The 19,271-nt window shown below is 41.8% G+C and overlaps 1 long non-coding RNA gene across 1 annotated transcript in view; it reads left to right on the top strand.

Annotated features, from left to right (window-relative positions):
- LOC138735933 (uncharacterized) overlaps positions 1-18,963 on the top strand; it is a 33,312-nt gene extending 14,349 nt beyond the window's left edge. Inside the window, exon 2 of the long non-coding RNA XR_011340026.1 lies at positions 18,372-18,963. This is a non-coding gene — a long non-coding RNA (uncharacterized lncRNA). The remainder of the gene's footprint in view (positions 1-18,371) is intronic.
- The last annotated feature ends 308 nt before the right edge of the window (positions 18,964-19,271 follow it).

The following is a 19,271-nucleotide window of genomic DNA, read 5'->3' as shown; positions in this document are numbered from 1 at the left end:
TCTCAATCACCACCTCCCTCTCACTCCCTCACAATTCTCTCTTTCTGCAGCTCATCTTAGGCTTTGTTACTCTCCACCTTATTTCTCAATATCCCTCACAAGCCTTTCAGTCTCTTTCATTCCCACCCCTACTCTTTCTCTCACATTTGGTCTTCAGTGTCTTTCTCTAACTTGCCCTTTGTTCTCTTTCTCTCTCCTGTCCCCCACACTCTCTGTCACACACACACTCCTTGCAATCTCTCTTCTCTCATTCTCTCTCTTGCCCCTTGCCCTCTTTTTTGTACACCCCTCACTCTCTCACCCTATGCCCCCTCTCCCTTTCGCCCACCATTTGTTCTCTCTCTTACACACACACACACACACACACACACACACACACACACTTTCTCTTTCTCTCTCTCTCACATTCTCCTCCATAAATTAGCTGACGACACTGCCATTGTTGGCCAAATAACATAAGATGATGAGTCAGACTTCAGGAATAAGATGACAATTCTGGTTGTGTGACACTAGAACAACATTCTTGATCTCAAACATCAGCAAGACCAAGGAGATGATTGTGGACTTTAGGAATGGGAAGCTGAGGGACAGCACATCTATCTTCATAAAGTACACCAAGGCCTCTACTTTCCAAGAAGGTTTGAGTCACACAAGTCTGAGAAGACTTGAGTTAAACAAGAAAGTCTGCAGATATTGGGGTCAACTCTAATACTCTGTCAAACGTCTGCAGGTGTACTGTGGAAAATATTTGACTGGTTACATCACGGTCTGGTTTGGAATGCAGAAGGCTGAAGAAGTGACAAAGTCAGTCAAATCCATTGTGGGCACCAACCTTCTGTCTACTGAAGATATCTATGTGAGGTGCGGCCACAGGAAGGCCGCTGACATCATTTAACATAGACTTCTCTGGTTTGCATTAGCAAACAACACCCCCCCCCTTCACCCCATGTCTGCTTTTTGCAGCTCTGTCTGTCTGTCTGTCTCTCTCTCTCTCTCTCTCTTCCATCCATCACCTTTACCACAGCTCCTCCCCCTATCAATTCTTACCTTTCCTTTCTCTTGGTCTCCATATCCACATATCACCTTTTGTCTGTTGGTCTGTGCTCCTCCCCTGCCATTTCTTTCATTCAGATACTGCCTCCTTTTTCTCACACCTTGAAGAAGGGCTCAGGGCCAAAATGTTGGTAATATGTCTTTACCTCCTATGGATGCTGCTCACTTCCAACCATAATCATGAACTAGACCAGGACCACCAAAAGATTTGTGTGCAGTATTGAAATGGGTTAGGCTTAAAGTTATTTGTCACAAAATACAAAGTACAGTGAAGTGGGTTCTTCTGTGAACTGAAACCAGGTTATCCTTCACATTACATATTTAGCCATGTCTTGAACACTATTTAGAGAGTTCAGAATGATAATGAAAAGAAAGATCAATTAGCACCAAGTAAGGACAGTGTCATGACACTGTCATGGGGCTATTCAACAGCCTGACGACTTGCAGGGAAGAAACTATCTTGAAGAATGTTGGTGCATACTTCAAATTCTTAACCTGTTCTCTGATGGGAAGAGGGAGGAGAGTCTGTGCCTGGGGTGTGATTGATCCTTCAGTATGTCAGCTGGCTTTCCCATTAAACAGGAGATGAATATGGAGTCCATGGAGGGAGGAAAGTCTGTGTTATGTTCTGAGCTACTTCCACTTTTTTCAGTAGCTTCTAATCTTGAGCACAGCAGCTCCCATACCACATTGCACCTGTAGAAGATGTTGAGGCACAGGGGGACATGATGAACTTCCTTCCACTTCAAAGAATGTAGAAGCACTAGTGCCCCTCAATTTCTCTATCTCTCACTCATTCCTTGGTCTCACTTTCTTTTGCCTCTCCCTCTACTCCTCTCTCTCAGCCCTGATCTCTTTCTCCCCTTCTCTCTGAGGAAATGCATCAATATGAGCTAAGCCCAGTCCTTGCAGTTCACGATTCAAAATCAAGAACCAAGGAGCCTTGTGATCCACATAGCCCATGCCACCCTTTCCACAATTCCTGCCTTGGGCTGGAGTTAGTGCACGGCTCATCCCTCTCTCTCTCATACTCACACACTCACTCTTTCTCTCTATCACCCCTCATTCACCCTTCGCAGTTGCTCTTTATCTCTCACTTGGAGGCTGAGGGACTTTTGTACCAGGCTGTGGGCTACAGGAGATAGGCTTGTGAGAACTAGATATTGGGACTCGGAGTCATGATGGCAAGAAGGCCTCCCAAGAGTTGTCGGGTGTGAATAGGTCCAGAACCAGGAGTTCGGGTTCACCATTAGAACAAACAGGAGGCCATGTGACTGGAGAGGTTATGGGAGCGCAGGAGATGAATCCAGAGACACTCGATGTCTCTGAAGGGACACTTTGTTTTCTCTTTCTCTTATTAGTGGGGACACTTAGCTAGTTTGAAGGGCAAAGCTTTTTACATATTCATTTGCATGTCAATAAAGGAATCTTTATTATCTCTCACTCCCCTCTCTCTCTTCCTCACTTTCCCTCAACTTGGGCCTCTCCCTCTCTCTTGCTCCCTCTCCAGAGAGAGAGAGAGAAAAAGGCAGAGATAGGCAACTCTCCCACTTACTCTCTCCCTCGATCCCACAAACCCTTCATTTTTCTCTCTTGCTCACTCTTTCCACTCTCTCTCACTTGTACCTCTCTCTTTTCTGCCCATCATATCTCTCACATGAACAGGCCCCCTGCCTAGCCATGGCTAAGGTGAGGAGAATCCTATCCAAGGTGAACTGACACAAGACACTGGGACCAAACGCACCTGGTTGGGTACAGAAGGACTGTGTAGACCAAATGACAGAGGTCTTGATGGACATCTTCAACACCTCACTGCAGCAGTCCATCATTCCCGCAAGGTTCAAGACAGACACCAATATCCCAGTATCCAAGAGGGTGATGATAACAGGCCTCAATGACTACCACCCTACAGCACTGATCTCCATCATTATGAAATGCTTCGGAGTGTCTGGTGATGGAACACATCAAAGCACATCTCCCAGAGATGCTGGACCTATTTCAATTCATCTATAGAAGAAACCATTCTACAGATTATGCTATAGCCTTGTCACTTCATCCCATCCTAGCCCATCTGGACAACTACACCTCATATGCCTGACTGCTGTTCAGTGACTTCAGTTTGGCATTTAATATGATCTTTCCCCAGAGGCTAGTGGAGTAACTGTCCTTGCTGGGACTCAACACTCCTCTCTGCAATAAGATCCTGGACTCCATAGCTGAAGGATCACAGTCTGCCTGGGTCGGTGGCGGAACATCGAGCACCGTTGTGTTGAACACTGGTGCACCCTAGGGCTGTGTGCTTCACCTGCTGCTATTCACAATACTGACTGATGACTGCATCACCAGATCCAGCTCTAAAAGTGTCATCGTTTGCAGATAACACGACAGTAGTTGGCTTCATTAGCACAACAATGAGTCGCACTACAGAGAAGAAGTGGAAAATCTCATGAAATGGTGCAAGAGTATCAACCTGTATCTCAATATGGACAAGATGAAGGAGATGATTATGTACTTCAGGAGGATCAGGAACATCCACCTTCCACTACAACTCTGTAGTAGAGAGTGGAGAGCACCAGGTTTCTTGGAGTTGACTTAACAAGAACCTATCGTGGACACTCAATATCTCCTCACTTGTCAGGAAGGCGCAAAAGTGACTGCACTTCCTGAGAGACTGAAGTGGGTAAGGCTACTTACTGGCCACCATTAGGTCAACCTTCTGTAGGAGCTGTATCAAAAGTGTCCTGACCAGCAGATTCACAGTATGATACAGTTGCTGCAGAGAAATGGATTGAAGGTCAATCCACAGGACCATAAGAGTGGCAGAGAGAATCACCAGGATCATTTTCTGAAGAGGGCATGCAAAATTATTGAGGATCCTTTCCACCCTGCACACAGCATCTTTCAGCTGTTCCTGTCAGGGAAGAGATGCAGAAGTATCTGCATCTGAGGAACAACTTCTTTCATGGGCAATGAGAATGCTAAACGAGCAAAGGAACTGCTCACACAAACCATCCAAGACTCTCATATGCACAAAACAATATTTATTTAATTGTATAGATGAAGTATCTGTCCTGCATATGTATTGTTGGTCTGTATGTGTATTTATATCTGGTTGCAAGGAGTCTGCATGTTTTGCATCGAGGATCAAAGAACGCAATTTTGTCAGGTTGTACTTGTGCAATCAGATGACAATAAGCTTGACTTGACATGCTAATCAGTCTTTTTCTCTGTCTTTCTCGCCTCTCGCTCTCTCCTCTCTTATTCACCTTTCTCTCTCTTGACACACTCTCTTATCCCCTCTCTCATTCATCACTCGCTCTACCTCACCACTTGTCTCACCTATCACTCTGTCTTTCTGTAGCCTTGTATTGCTTTCTCTTCTACACTCTCTCTCCCTTTGGTCTCTTTTTCCCTCTCACTCTCCCCTTGTCCCATCCCTCGATCTGTCCTTCTCCAGCTTGTCTCTCACAATCTTTTTCTTTCACCCTTCAATCTCTCTCTCACCATCTCTCCACTTTGCATCTTGCTTGACCTCTCTCCCTCCCTCATATATGCCCTTGCCTCCCCCTTATTCACCAGCCTTTCTCACACTTTTTCTTTTATCCAACACACTCTCTCCTACCCATCACCTTCTCTCTCTCTCTCTCTCTCTCTCTCACACACACACACACACACACATATTCACCACTCGTTTTCTCTCTCGCTTAGCCTTGGCACCCTCACTCTCTCATTCAACCTTTCTCTCTCCACTTATTCTCTTTTATGCCCCTCACCCTCCCCTTCTCTTATTTGCCGCTCTCTTTGTCCTCTCCCTTCATTTGCCCATCACTCTCTTTGTTTCTAACTCATTTGCCACTCACTATCTCACTTTCACCTTGTCTCTCGATAATTGCTCTTGTCCCTCGCTCACCCCCTTACTCTCTCATGCTTGCTCTTTGTACCCTTACTCTACCTCATTCCCTCTTCACTGCCTCTCACTGTTTCCTCTCTCTAACTACTCTTGCCTCTTGTTTTCTTTTTCTCCCCTTTTGCTCTCTCTCCAGTTCCCCTTAATTTCTCTTTATCATTCCTTCTCTATTTCCATTTCCCGCTCACACCACCTTCTCTCCCTCTCTCATTTGTCCTTCATTCTTATCTCTCGCTCACACCCACCACTCGTTCACACTTCACTTTCTCTCCACTCATGTCCTTAGCCTCTCTTGCTCTCTCTCACGATTCTCACTCTTTCTTGCACTTGCCCCTCATACTCTCACCCCTTGTGCTGTCTTTCTCCCTCTCTCTTGCTCCTCCTGATTCGTCACTTGCTCTCTCCCTTGCTCCTCTAACACACTCTCTCTTGCTCATTTCATTATCTTTCGTCCCCCCCTTTCTCCCTCATCACCTTTGTCCTCTCTTTCTCCCCCTTGCACATTCTCCCTCACCCATTATACTCTCTCAATGTTTCAGCTCTCTCTCTCTCTCTCTCTCTCGCTTGCTCATTCTTTCTCACCTCACTGTCTCTCTCCCTCTCTCTTGTTTACCTCATTGCTACCTTTCTCTCTCTTTCTCCCTCTCTCTTGATTACCTCATCATTCTGTTTCTCTCTCTTGCCCTTTGATTTTTCTTTCATCTCTCACATACAGTCTTGCCCCTTCCTTTCTCTCACCCCTGATATTTTCTCTTTTCCCCTCTCTTTTTCTGCAAGTCTCTTTCTCTCGTGCTCATGCATCGCTCTTTTGCTCGACCCTTGGTCCTTCCCTCATTCCCTCTCTTTCCCTCTTGCTCCTCTCTCTCTCTCACTCCTTTCTGTCCCATTTTTGTCTTTCCTCTCTTCTAACTACTCTCTCCCTTCTCTTTTCCTCTGTCTCCTCTCTCACTCTCTCCTGCTTCCTGTTCTCTCCCCATTCACTCCTTCTCACTCACCCCTCACTCTCTTTCTCTTGCTCACCATTACATTCCCTCTCATCCCTTGATCTGTCTCTCTCCCTTCTTTCTCTCTCACTCACACACACCCCTTACTGTCTCTCTTTCCCCTCTCTTGATCACCCCATGGCCCCACAATTCTCTTCCATACTTTCCCTCTCTCACTCACTCCTAGATTTGTCTCCTTCTTGGTCACTTCACACTCTCTTACTCTCTTGCCCTATGATCTCTCTTGCCCTATGATCTCTCTCACTCTCCCCTCACTCTTTCTCTCTCATGCATCTCTCTCCCTCTGCATCCCTTGCTCTCTCTGTCTCACCCTTCCCCATTCCCTCTCTCCCCATTTGTTTCCTTTCTCTCGGCCCTTCGCTTTCTCTCTTGTTCTTTGGTCTCTCTCAAGGAACTCTCCCTCCCTTGTCCTCTTTCACCCCTTACTGCCCTGACTATAAACTACTCCATTATCACCAAAAGATCTGTCTACACTAATGAAACGCGGATTATTTTTCTTACACTACAATAACTGTGAATATTTATTATCTGTCTATCTTTCATATTATCTCTTTATGAATTAGTGATTTAATGTATAATATTAGAATTTTTTAAAAATAAAGGACCAGTTTGGCTTCAGCAAGTAAGAATATTGGGCCTATATGTATGACATGTAAAATCTCATCAAAATACTGGAGGAACTCAGCCAGTCTTTCAGCATGCATAAGACAAAGATATATTGCCAACGTTTTGGGCCTGAGCCCTTCTTCAAGCCAAGTTCCTCTGGCATTTTGGTGTGTTTTTACTGCAATCAAAGCGTCTGCAGACTTTCATGTTTCACTCTTATCTGTATAACAATCAGCTCATTATCTTTATTATCCTTCTTCTCCCCTTTCTCACTTTCTGTTGTACTCTCTTTCTGCTTCTCTTTCTCCTGATTTCTCTCCCTCCCTTTTTCTGAAAACGATCTTACATATTCCCAACCAATAAAAGACATTAACTTCATTAAGTTGGCCATTGTTTATTGCACCTCAGAAGGTGGCAGTCAGCTGCCTTCTGACATGACTGCAGTCCTTCTAGTATAGGTACCCTGAAAGCAAACTTAACTTTCAGTTGAATTTTATTTAAAATGGAAAGCATTCAGCTTCTGATTTCTGTACTCTGAAGGTGTAAACTTTTTCACTGGTGACCATATAGAAAAAAGACATAGTTGCAGGCACCTCCCAAGAATGAAAAGGCACAATCACAGTTCCAAGGCCAACATTTGGTCAGAAGAAAGTGTAGCTGTGTGGGATTAGATTAATCACATCCTCACTCAGCACATTCTCTGCACACTGTCAGTTCGTAATCCTCAATCATTGCGTGAAACTGTGACAGTAGCAGGAGAGGTAACAGGTGAGATACATGAAAATAATTGACCTGCACAAAATAGATGCTGTAGAAGAAATAATGATCCATTTATACAAGAGTAAGTGCCGTGTTTTAATACCGCACTCATCTTCTAACATTTTGACCTTGAAACCGCTCGATGATTCATATCTGAAATAACCCACGGTATTTGAAGACTAAATCAGTTTTTCCTTTGGCTTTCATGTTTGAAATTCTGTTTAAGTCATTTATTAAAACTCTGCTTTCCTGAAATCCTAAAGGATCCTAAACAATTCTGTTAGCTTCAACATTTGAATAAAATAAAATCCCACAGGATGAACTGCAGATCCAATAAAAGTTTTATGTCTTTTTGGATTCTGCGATAACTAACACAATCCTTTTGGAATATTTGGCAGAGTTTTCACTTTAAAAAAAAGAGAAAGTCTGTAATACTGTTTACACTGAAGAGACCATAGGAAATGAGAGAAAGGCTTTCTGCAGGGACCCCCTCAATCTCCTCCTTGGAAACTGTTGGTGTGAGGGGTTGGGGGGGGGGGGGGTAGCTGGAACTCCAGTGTGAAGTAGAACACTCTCAGCAATGGATCGATTTGAAGCAAGGGAGGTACCCTCCAAGTCTCTGCTCTCTTGAGACCCAGCTGTCCGTTTGCAGTGAGTGCGACTGCGGCAAGACGTCTGCTCGGCAAGTGACTGCAATGTCCTCTTCATAGGCAATTAGGTCTGAGAATCAAACATGCAAATCCCAGAGCTCCATCAGACCACAATCTCCAACTTCCACTATAATTAAAAAAAAAGTTGGAAAGGGAGGAATGGAGGGAAGACTGCAAGTAACTGGACTGATTTTTAACAGGCACCCCATTGTTCTGATATTCTGTTCTTTTAACCCCTGTGTTTACAGTTAGGCTTCAGGTCAGCTGAAGTCAGAATCAGTTTAGCTGGTGAGAAACAGAGCTTGACTTCATCCGCACATCTTGTGACCTTTCTCAGCTGGACAATGATCCCAGCAATTTCCTACTCATGTAACATTAGGAAAGAAGTGTGACCTTGTTTAGTGACCACAGTCATTTTAAAGTTCTGGGACAATTTTTTTTTTTGTTAACGCCAATACATTGTTTGATCCACTGGTTACCATCTTGAGCACATTAAGTGCTCACATTTTTAACACTGAGCAACAGCTGGATCTCACAGAGAAGTGATTATGGTCATAAAAAGCCTGCATGGGTTCCTGGAAAATGGACCTTTATATTTTGATCTGAAATACCTTTCAGTAATATGATGATAATGATATTGAGTTTATTGTCATACACATTGTACAACGTACATCTACATCAAAATTTTTACTTGCTCCAGCCAAGCAGGTACTTCATAAAGAAATCAATTACAATAGCATACATTTAATTAAATTGATAATAAATACAAAAGATAGATTGATCATAAATGTTCACAGTTTCCATGGTGCAAGAAAAAGCTATGTTCCAATAGTGCAAAGTGGCCTTTGTCATAGTAGTCAAAAGACAAAGGAGGAAAAACCCAATACCCAATCCCAACCAACCAATTTTCCCTTGCAACCGCTCCAACCGTGCCTGCCTGTCCCGCATCGGACTTGTCAGCCACAAACGAGCCTGCAGCTGATGTGGACATTACCCCTCCATAAATCTTCATCCGCGAAGCCAAGCCAAAGAAAGAAGAGTAGTCCCTAACTTGTGTAAAAAAAAAGACAGGTTTAAGATCGTGATAGCTGTTGGAAAGAAACTGTTCTTACACTGGTCGTCAGGGTTCTGTATCTTCTGGAATTCCAAGCCATGCAAGAGTTGTCAAGGGAAGAATGTCAGCAGGTTGTTTTTTTTAAACTTTAAGCAGTGAAGGAATAACTGGAGAGAGGAGGACACCAGAAAATACAGATGGTTTGGGTAAATCCAGAGTTGGCGAGTGGACTCAGAACTCTTGGAACACGAACAATCCATCTCTCGTGAAAATAATAGAGAACTATTTATCAATGGCCTTTTATCAGACAGACCTTTTTAACAGCCTGTGATGTGCTGTCATATAGAAAGCTGGATCTGTTTCACTCATGGCCCACTACCAGACCTTTAACCAAAATCAGGAGGTTGTGGGTTTTATCTCACTCAAGATCCTTGAACGCAGTCCAACTTAAAGAGTCTGCTGCATTGTCCAAAGTCAGGTACATGGAATGGGGAACAGCACAGGAACACCCACATGCCTGTCCCAAACATGATGTCCACATCAGATTGAAACTCTGCTGTTTCTATCTGACAGATATCTCCACATATTCATGTGTCTAGTTAGAAGCCTCTTGAACGCTATTGTATCTGCTTTCATTTCTTACCACTGGAAGCCTGTTGCTGGCACTGGCCATTTACTGCGTAAAATATTTGCCCCACACATCTCCCTTAAACTTCCTTCCCCTCACCTTGTCCTCTCATACACATGAGACATTAACTCTATCAGTATTTCAAAGTAAACTCTGATGTTCAATAAGTTGGCGCAAGAGAGATTTTTCTGAACCCAGGCCACCGAACGTCCCTCATCTAGCATATTTTAAGTCGATTACTCATTCATTGCTACATTTCTGGTTGTGGGATCTTGTTATGCATGGATTGGCTATCAGGTTTCCAATATATCAGCAGTGATTTGATGGTAAATGTTTTTCATTTTCTAGAAAGCAGTTCCAACATTCTGAGCTCCAAGTAGGTGCTTTGAAATGCAAGATATTGCTTCCATCCTATTCTAAAGATCCAAGCAGTTAAAAGTACATGGAATTGGGAATAGAATTGGAGTCGATTGTGTTTTGGAATCACACAGTAAATGGGTCTTTCTCCACGTGGCAGAGAGTAATTACTAGGGTACCATAAATATTAATTCTTGGGGTTTTAACAAGACAAATGAGGATAAGGCAACTAAACTGTCTTGAGGAATGTAGACAACACTAAATTAAAGTGATTTGATGGGATGATGTTGAGGCCACAAGGCACTTTGAATCAGAAAGTGAGCAAAAAACATGGCACATATCGTATCGCATGAATGAATCTGAAGGTATCCAATTCAGCAGAAAGAACGGAAAGACTGTTTTGATTTCAAAATGGGAGAAGCACAGAGCATAGAAGCAGCCCCTTCCGACCACTGAGTTCATGCTGACCGTTAACCACCATTTACATCAATCTCTCCTTTGAACTGAAGCCCTCCAATCCAGGCAATTTCCAAATCTGCACCCTCTCTGGCTTAATCACAATGGGGGGTTGACTAGAACTGCACACAATCATCCACAAGTGGTCCAACCCATGTTTAGTGCAATTGTAAAGTGATGACCCAACTCTAGTGTTCAATATGTTGGCCAGTGAAGACAAGCATGCCTGTATCACTTCTCTGTCTACCTGTCCTGACTCTTTCAGGGAACTGTGTACTTGTACCTCCTCAGGGCTCTTGCATTCACTTACTTTGATCTGTTCTGGTTTGACTTCCCAAAATGCATCCCTTCACACCTGTCTGAGTTAAATTCCATCTGCCATTCCTCCCACTTTTCCAGTTGGTCCAGTTGCAACTGGTTTAGCTCAATGTCTTCTATGCTCACCTCTAAAGGGAAACAATGATGCATCCTTACAAGTCCCCAAGGCAACTCTGTGCTCCCAATTTCTGGAAAGAACCTTCAGTAGGGGGAATCCTTGGAAAAACGTTTGGCCTCAGCAGTGCACTTGGCCACATCCTCAACTCCTGTATGAACCAACTGGCTGCATTTTTTGCAGACATTTTCCACCTCCTACTGCTAAGGTCTGAGGTTCCCAGCTACTTCAAAAGGACATCCATCATACCAGAGCCCATGCCTCAATGACTATCAGCCAGTAGCATATTTATCTACCATGATGAAGTGCTTTCAGCGGTTGATTATGGAGCAATTCAACTTCTGCCTCAGAAAGGACCTGGGCCAATCCTCACAACAGGTTAACAGCAGATACCATCTCACTGGCCCTCCACTCTACATTAGATCATCTACATCAGGGTGTTTCTTGGTTATTGACTGCAGCTCAGCATTCAATACCATCATACCAGCAAAACCTATGACCATGCTATGGGATCTGAGACTCTGTCCCTCTGTAACTGAATCCTCAATTTCAGTAAAACTAAGGAATTGATTGTGGACTTCAGGATGTGGAAGCCAGGAGAATATAAACCAATCTTTATCAAGGAGTCAGCAATGGAGAGAGTAAGCAACTTCAAATTCCTGGGTGTCAACATCTCTGATTACCTTTCCTGGGGTCATCACGTTGATGCAATCATTCAGAAGGCTCACTAGCGGCTATATTTTGTAAGGAGTTTTAGGAGATTTGATTATGTCACCAAAGATTCTTGCATATTTCTACAGGTGTACTGAGGGGGAGGAATCTGACCAATTGTATCACTGTCTGGTATGGAGGTACAGGACATGAACAGACAGATGTAAACTCAGCCAGTGCTATCACAACCATGAAGGACATCTTTAAAAGGTGGTACCTCAAGCAGGCAGCTTCTATCATCAAGGAACCTTGCCACCCAGGCCATTCCCTTTTGTAATTACTACCATCAGGAAGGAGGTACAGGAGCCTGAAGACACAGAACCAAAGTTTCAAAAGCAGCTTCTTCCCCTCCACAATTAGATTTCTGAATGGACATCTTTGGACACTACCTCACTATTTTGCTTTTTTTGCACAAATTATTTTTAAAAATATTATATTTACAGAATTGTAATGTATCATAACCTTGCACCTTGTTCTGCACAATATTGCTCCACAAAATAACTAATTTCATAGCATAATATGAAAATAAACCTGATTCTGATTCATTAGCAGACCTTAATCAGTTTAGATTGGCCACATCACCTCCTCCCCGCTGACCATCAGCACAAGGGCACCCAAGACTGTATGCTTAGTCCCTGACTCTACTCTTTGTACACTCATGACTATGCAGCTAAGTACAGTTCTAACATGATCTATAAACTCACTGATATACATCACTGTTCTTGGCCATTATGTGGTTGGAGAGTGCCAGAAAATCAATCCTGTTCTCAACATCATGAAGAGTAAGGAGCTTATTGTGTATTTTGGGAAGAATTGGCTGAGGGGCCATGCGCCTGTCTGCATTGATACGATGACATTGGAGAGGGTAGTACCTCCAAGTTCCTGGGAGTCCACATATTAGGACCTCTTCTGGAGCCAGCACATCAAGGCAATAATGAAGACATACCTATACCTTTACTTTCTAAGAAGTCTGTCTAGATTTCACATGTCATCCATTACTCCATCAAACCTCTGCAAGTGTATCATGGAACTGATGACTGGCTGAATTCTGATGTTGTTTCTTAATTCAACTGTCCAGGAATGGAAAAGACTGCAGAACGTAGCAAACCTTCCATCCTCTGAAGACAAAGTGATATGGAAGGCAGCCAACATTATAAAGAACTCCATCACCTTGGTCACTACATCTTCTTACTGCCACCTTTGGGAACCACGTATAGAATGCTAAAGTCCTGCACCACTAAGCTCAAGAATCTTTAGCTTCTTGAATCACCCCTTACTGCCCTAATCATAAACTACTCCAACCCCACAAAAAGACCTGTTGTACAATTGAAAAGTCACTTGTATCAACTGTAATTAAAATATTCATTATCTTTCTATATATATTTATTATCCCTTTCTGAATTGGGGTAATTTAGTGTGTACTAAATTACCTGTTTAGTTGCAGCAAATATTTCAGCGCTGTATATATGTGTATGACAATAAACTCAGTATCATTATGATTAGTAGACAATCTTCTTCAATGTGCACTACACCAACAATATTAGTCCATCTGCAAACTCACTAACATGTCAGCTCCATCATCATCAACATTTTTGACAAAAAAAGAGGACCCAGTAGAGTTTCCTGTGGCACACCATGAATCATCAACCTTTATTCTGTAAAATATACCTTCCACTCTCACCCTCCGACTCCTATCACCAAACCAATTTTGCATTCAATTGGCTAGCTCATCCTGGATCAATTGCAGGATCTTTTTAAAAGGTCATCAATCCTCTGAGCCATCTCTTCAAAAAGCATAAATTTATTAAGATATTCCCCACCTTTTTTTAAATCTCCTCTCAGGCACGTTTGCTTGAAGGAAAACAATTCCAACTTCTACACTACAGCTGCATGTTGTGACTTGGCTTGAGCGTCATAAAAAAATCCACATTAATTTCCTGCTTTAATACTCATTGCCACTGTTTATGAAGCCCATGATCTCTCATGCTTTGTTTGTTAACTGCTCTCTCAGTTACTCTATCCCCTTGAAGGATCTCAAGTCTTTATGTTGCTGTAACTTGTACAGAACTGTGCCATTAAGATTATGTTGCATTTCACCATCTTTCATGCACACATCACCCTGTATTAAATTCCAGCTGTGATGTCTGCCCATTCTGTTTGCTTTGCTATGTTCTGATGCAGCTGGTTTAATAATTTCCACAGTTAAACAATCTTCCATTGTCAAATATTGAAATATTATTCTACATTCAAATATCCATCAAGAGAGCACCAACCCTGACAGCCACCACAGTCTACCATTTTCCATTTTCCATGAGCTGAGAGTTAGGGGACAAAAGTTTAGGTGCAACACAAGGGGAAGCTTCTTTACTCAGAGAGTGGTGTCTGTGCGGAAAACGAGCTTCCAGTGGAAGTAGTGGAGGTAGGTTCAATATTACCTTTTATGAAAAAATTGGATGGGTATATAGATGGAAAGGGTATGGAGGGTTATGGGCAGAGTGCAGGTCAGTGGGACTATGAGAGTGTAAGAGTTTTGGCATGGAGTAGAAGGGCTGTAATGGCCTGTTTCTGTGCTGTAATTGTTATATGGTTATGGCTATATCTGTGAGTAGTGGTGTTCCATGGGGATTGGTACTGGGTCCACTGTTGATTGTTATTTATATTAACAACGTGAATGACAATATAGGTAACATGATTATGATTAGTACATTTGCAGATGACACCAAAATTGATGATGTACTGGTCAGTGAGGAAGGATATCTAAGTTTGCAACAGGATCTCGATTAGTTGGGAAGGTGGGTCAAGGAGAGGTAAATGGAATTTAACTCTAACAAGTGTGAGATGTAACATCAGGACAGGGTTTGCACAGTAAATGGTAGAGCCCTGGAGAGTGTTGTACATGCAGAAACCTAGGGGTACAGGTTCCATGAAAGTGGTGACTCAGGAGGACAATCTGGCACACTTGCCTTCAGTGGGCAGGATATTGGCACAAATATTGGGTCATCATGGTACAGATGTGCAAGGTGATGGTAAGGCCACATTTGGAACAATGTCTGCATTTCTAATCAGCCAGATATAGGAGGGTATCAAGAGATTCACTAGGATGATGCCAGGACTGGAGGGCTTGAGTTATGTGGAGAAGCTAGATGGGCTGGTATTTATTCCCTCAGACTTCCAACGCTGAGAGGGGATCATACAGAATTTTATAAAATCATGAAGGGCAGAGATAAAGTGAATGGTCAGTCTGTTTCCCAGGGCAGATGAATCTAAAACAAAAGAGTGTAGGTTTAAGTTGAAAGGGAAGAGATCTGAGGGTCCTAAGGGACATTTGTTTCAAGTCAGAAGGAAGTCTGTAACTAGAACAAGCTGCCAGAAAAAGCTGAAGAATCAGGTAAACTTATTATGTTCAAAAGACATTTGGTGAATTATATGGATTGGAAGGGTTTAGAAGGATACGGACCAAATGCAGGCAACTAGGACTAGATCAGACGGCCAATGTATTCGGCATGAACAAGTTGAGCCAAAGGGCCTGATTCGCATTGTATGACTGTGACTAACAGAATCCAGAATAGAAACTAATTTTGACCACAAATATTTTAACCAATCAATTGGCAAAATTATTCATTTCTATTGTTAATAAATTACATTGAAATAAATTTAAAAAAATAAAACTGGACCAAAACTCAACAATAGAAATGCTCAATTTCAGATTAAGCTCCCAGCATGAAACAGCAGAGCGCAGTAGATTCAAATATGGGAAGCTTAGTGCTCTCTGTCTCTTGATGCTCGAATGTACAGTTATGGGTCAGAATGAATGCTTCTTATTTTCCTTAAATATCCACCCACTCACCCATACTCCTCATAGAAACTGTCCCAGCCTGAGGACATGGTTCAGGAGACGAGATTTTAAGATTAATTTCCTCATAAGTATTTTAGTGAAATTCAGCAATAAACAATGTAAATTAGTCATTTGATTATGGATCCTGTACTTCACAGTGTCCAGTTGACCTGTGTTAAAACAATGGAACATTTTGGAGTCTCCAAACCAATATTTATCACTCAAATCACCAAGGACAGATTAATTAATCACATTTATATTGTTTTTAAACAAATAGTGGTCATATTTCATAAATAACAACAACATCCATTCCTCTAAAAACCATTTCAAAACATTTTTCAATTTTCATTTAGGAGGTGCAATGGTTCCACAAGTCTTTTATTTAATAGGAAAGATTTTCATTTGACAAGTTAGATTGCAGCAGAAGTGAGCAATAATCAGCAGTAGATTTTACTTGATCATTAGAAATTCTGCGTGGTCCACAGGAAAATGAATCTCAGGGTTGTATGTGAAGTCATGTGCGTACTCTGACAATAAATTTGAACTGTGGATTTTGAACAATCTTTCAAGTTCAAGCCAACAGTAAAGGAAGTGGAGGGAATGTGAACAGGCTGTTATGAGGCGGCCATGATCCATCCAGTCCCAAGCAAGCTTGGGGGACTCAATATATCTCTTCCATCTGACTGCCTAGATAGCAATTAAATCCAAGTCACAATGACTAAGTAATGATGGATTCACAATGGAGAAAGGTAATTATTCGCCAACTGAATCAAATTCTTTGTTAAACCTGACAATCTCATATTCTTTTTATAAAATATTTCTTATTAACATTGATGATCTCAGGAAGTATATTGGTTAAATAGGAAACTTCAACATAAATAGATTCCCCATTAATTAAAGAGTAATAATTAATATTTATGTGCAATAATTCAAACAGACATAAATATTGAAACATGCAATTTTTTGTTCCTTAAGCTGCAATAAAATTCTGAACAACCTTCATTTAGATGAAGCAACATTCCACAGGAGTTTTGCCAAATAATTGGTACTCTGCTTCACTGTCTATCAAGCTTGGAAGTTTTAGTCCCCCAGTTCAAACACGCACGCAACACACCACTCAGTACTTCAACAAGTGTGTCTGCTTGGGGTGTGCATCCGCTGGCATCCCCCATCAACAACCCACCCATATATCGATGTGGCCATTCTATGTGTGGAGTCTGCTACTGAATGAGCTGGGGCAATTTGTGAGGGAGCTCACAGTGCTAAGATCTGGAACTGGACACTACACCTGGGCTAGTGGGCTCGATGAGGGCAGGCCATCCACAGGCACTGAGAGTGGCTGCTTTGCATGTTGTCAGACCATCCAGTTCGGGAGGTTTCTTTTAGTACCTGTCTCTTTACCCACTGAATGAATTACCATGGAGAAGTCTTGAGGGCAGAGATACCAGCTTCCATTGGTTTTACTGGATGGGTCTGTCAACACAGGAATCAGCTGCTGCCCATCCTCAGCAAAGGCCTGCTCTCATCTTGCCCACCAAGATGAAGCCTGGGAACTACAGCTCATTTGAGCACTGCACCACTCACCTAATTTCTCCCAATACCATCCCTCCGTCAGCCTCTCTGCAATGAGCTGTGGGTGACTTATTGGTGGGGGTACCATCAGATTTCCAGATCCAACTTCTTGACACAGCAGTGAGCAGCAACTAAAAGGGCAGGGGCTTGCAGGATGATCCCAGCACATCTTTCTTTATTGATTCCCACAATATCCCCTTTCATTAGGCATTCTTGTTCTTAGTAATGTATCCTGAGTGCCAAGAGAGGTGTCAGCTAACACACAAAGCTGCTTAAGGTTAGAGGACTCTTATAAAAGAAAGTTAGAGAAGAAAAGAGAACAAAAGAAACTGAAGATGCTTGAATCAAGGACACAAAAAAAGAACCTTAGAAGAACTAAGAAGGTAAAGGACAGAAAATGAGTTTTCAGAAAGATATTTCAGAGTTCGGGATCTTAGCAATCAAAGGTATTGCTTCTAAGTTTGAAGCAATAAAATCGAGGATGTACAAGCAACCAGCTATGAAGGAGTGGAGATGGCCAAGGGAATTACAAAGGTAGGGGGCGATAAGAGCACAGAAGAATTGGAAAACAACACTGAGAATTTTCAACAGGACAGCATACAGTTTAATACTGTTTCTTTTCATGCATGGCAAACAGATAGGGTGCAGATTTGTGTCCTGGAAAGAAAAATGTCAATTGGAAGAATCTGTGAATAAAATGAGATTGTCATGTATACTTTGCATTGTGTTAAGAGGAGCAGATTCCACAAAGTAAATGTAACATCTTAGATTGCTTAAACATTTGATTCTATTTTGGCAGAGAGCTTTCCACATGTTTTAAGTCATTTGACTTGATTATCCCGAAGCGATATTTGTTCATTAGACTGTAGAATTACTGACTAACATTTATACAGAGAGGTAAACATGTTGTGTGCATTGTGCTGCAAAAGAATGAGGTAATAGGATATCTACTTAAACTAATTGTCCTCATTATTGACCTAATGCCAAGAAAATGCAAAGCTATTAGCATCACTGCAGCTCACTAGCAAACAGACTGAAAACAAAAGCTAGCATTTAGCATAAATCGGAACGACAGATATTTGAGTTATAAGTTCATTTATGCGGGTGCGCACGCATGTGCCCATATACACACACACACACACACACACACACACACACACACACACACACACACACACACACACACACACACAAAATATATAAAATTAAATGATTGCACAATTGCAAAAACATCATAACAAAATAAAACATCAATTTATCTTATTTTTAAATAAAATAAAACATCCACATATCTTCTTTTTAAAATTATCTAATAAATTAAACATAATTTATCTTTCAATTTCCAGCTTATGTTTGCAAGTCATCCAAATCAGAGAGAAAGGAGAAAGAGTCTGAGTCTACCTAATGAGGCACAGCCTGACGCACACCGCTATCACTGATATAACACTGGGAAAGGAAGAAAGAAAAAGAAGAATTGGAATCATTGAGGGAGAATCTTTCCTAATTATAGAACTTCCCACAGTGCCTGGCAGCAAATGACGTGGTTAAGTCAATATTTTAAAATGAAATAACATAAACACAGAGCAACTGATTCTGTCAGCGGGGCCTTTATAAAAGTGGATACAGGCATGAGAGATGAAAATTAAGAGAAGCTTTTGCTTCAAAAATGCAGTGAGTTGCTGTAAACCAGAATGTTTTACCTGAATAGATGATAGAAGTTACTCTAATAAGAACTTACAATGTGATTGGATCAATACTTGAAGGAAATCAATATGAACAATTTGATATGAACAAAGAGCATAGTTTAGCCAGTGGATGGTTGTTGGGAACAAACTTTCAGAGAGCTTGAATAACTACATTGGGCCAATGACTGTCCAATTCTTTGACTCCAATTCCATCTGTGGTTAAAACCCTTTAAAAATAAACTAACCATATGAATTGCTTTTTCTGTGAGTTTATTCAGACTATTCTTCTGTGGAAGCCAAGGGATTTGTTAGAAAAGAATGCATTTCACCCTCAATCAAAACTAAAATGTTGTCTTTGGAGGGTGGCAAACATTTATTAACTAGCATGTGAGGCTGACGGCAGTGTATTAAAGCTGACTTGATTCACATTCAGCAGTGGGTTATGTGAATTCTGACATTTTGACACTTGTGAATGAACTCAAGAGCACATTATGATGAGTGTAATATCTTCTACACCCACAATGATTATTAGCTTGTTGACCCTCTAAGCACCAACTGGCC

Source organism: Narcine bancroftii, chromosome 1, assembly GCF_036971445.1.
Source record: "Narcine bancroftii isolate sNarBan1 chromosome 1, sNarBan1.hap1, whole genome shotgun sequence".
NCBI classification, from domain to species: Eukaryota; Metazoa; Chordata; class Chondrichthyes; order Torpediniformes; family Narcinidae; genus Narcine; species Narcine bancroftii.
The sequence above is the reverse complement of the archived record's forward strand: the minus strand, read 5'-3'. Positions and strand labels throughout refer to the sequence as shown.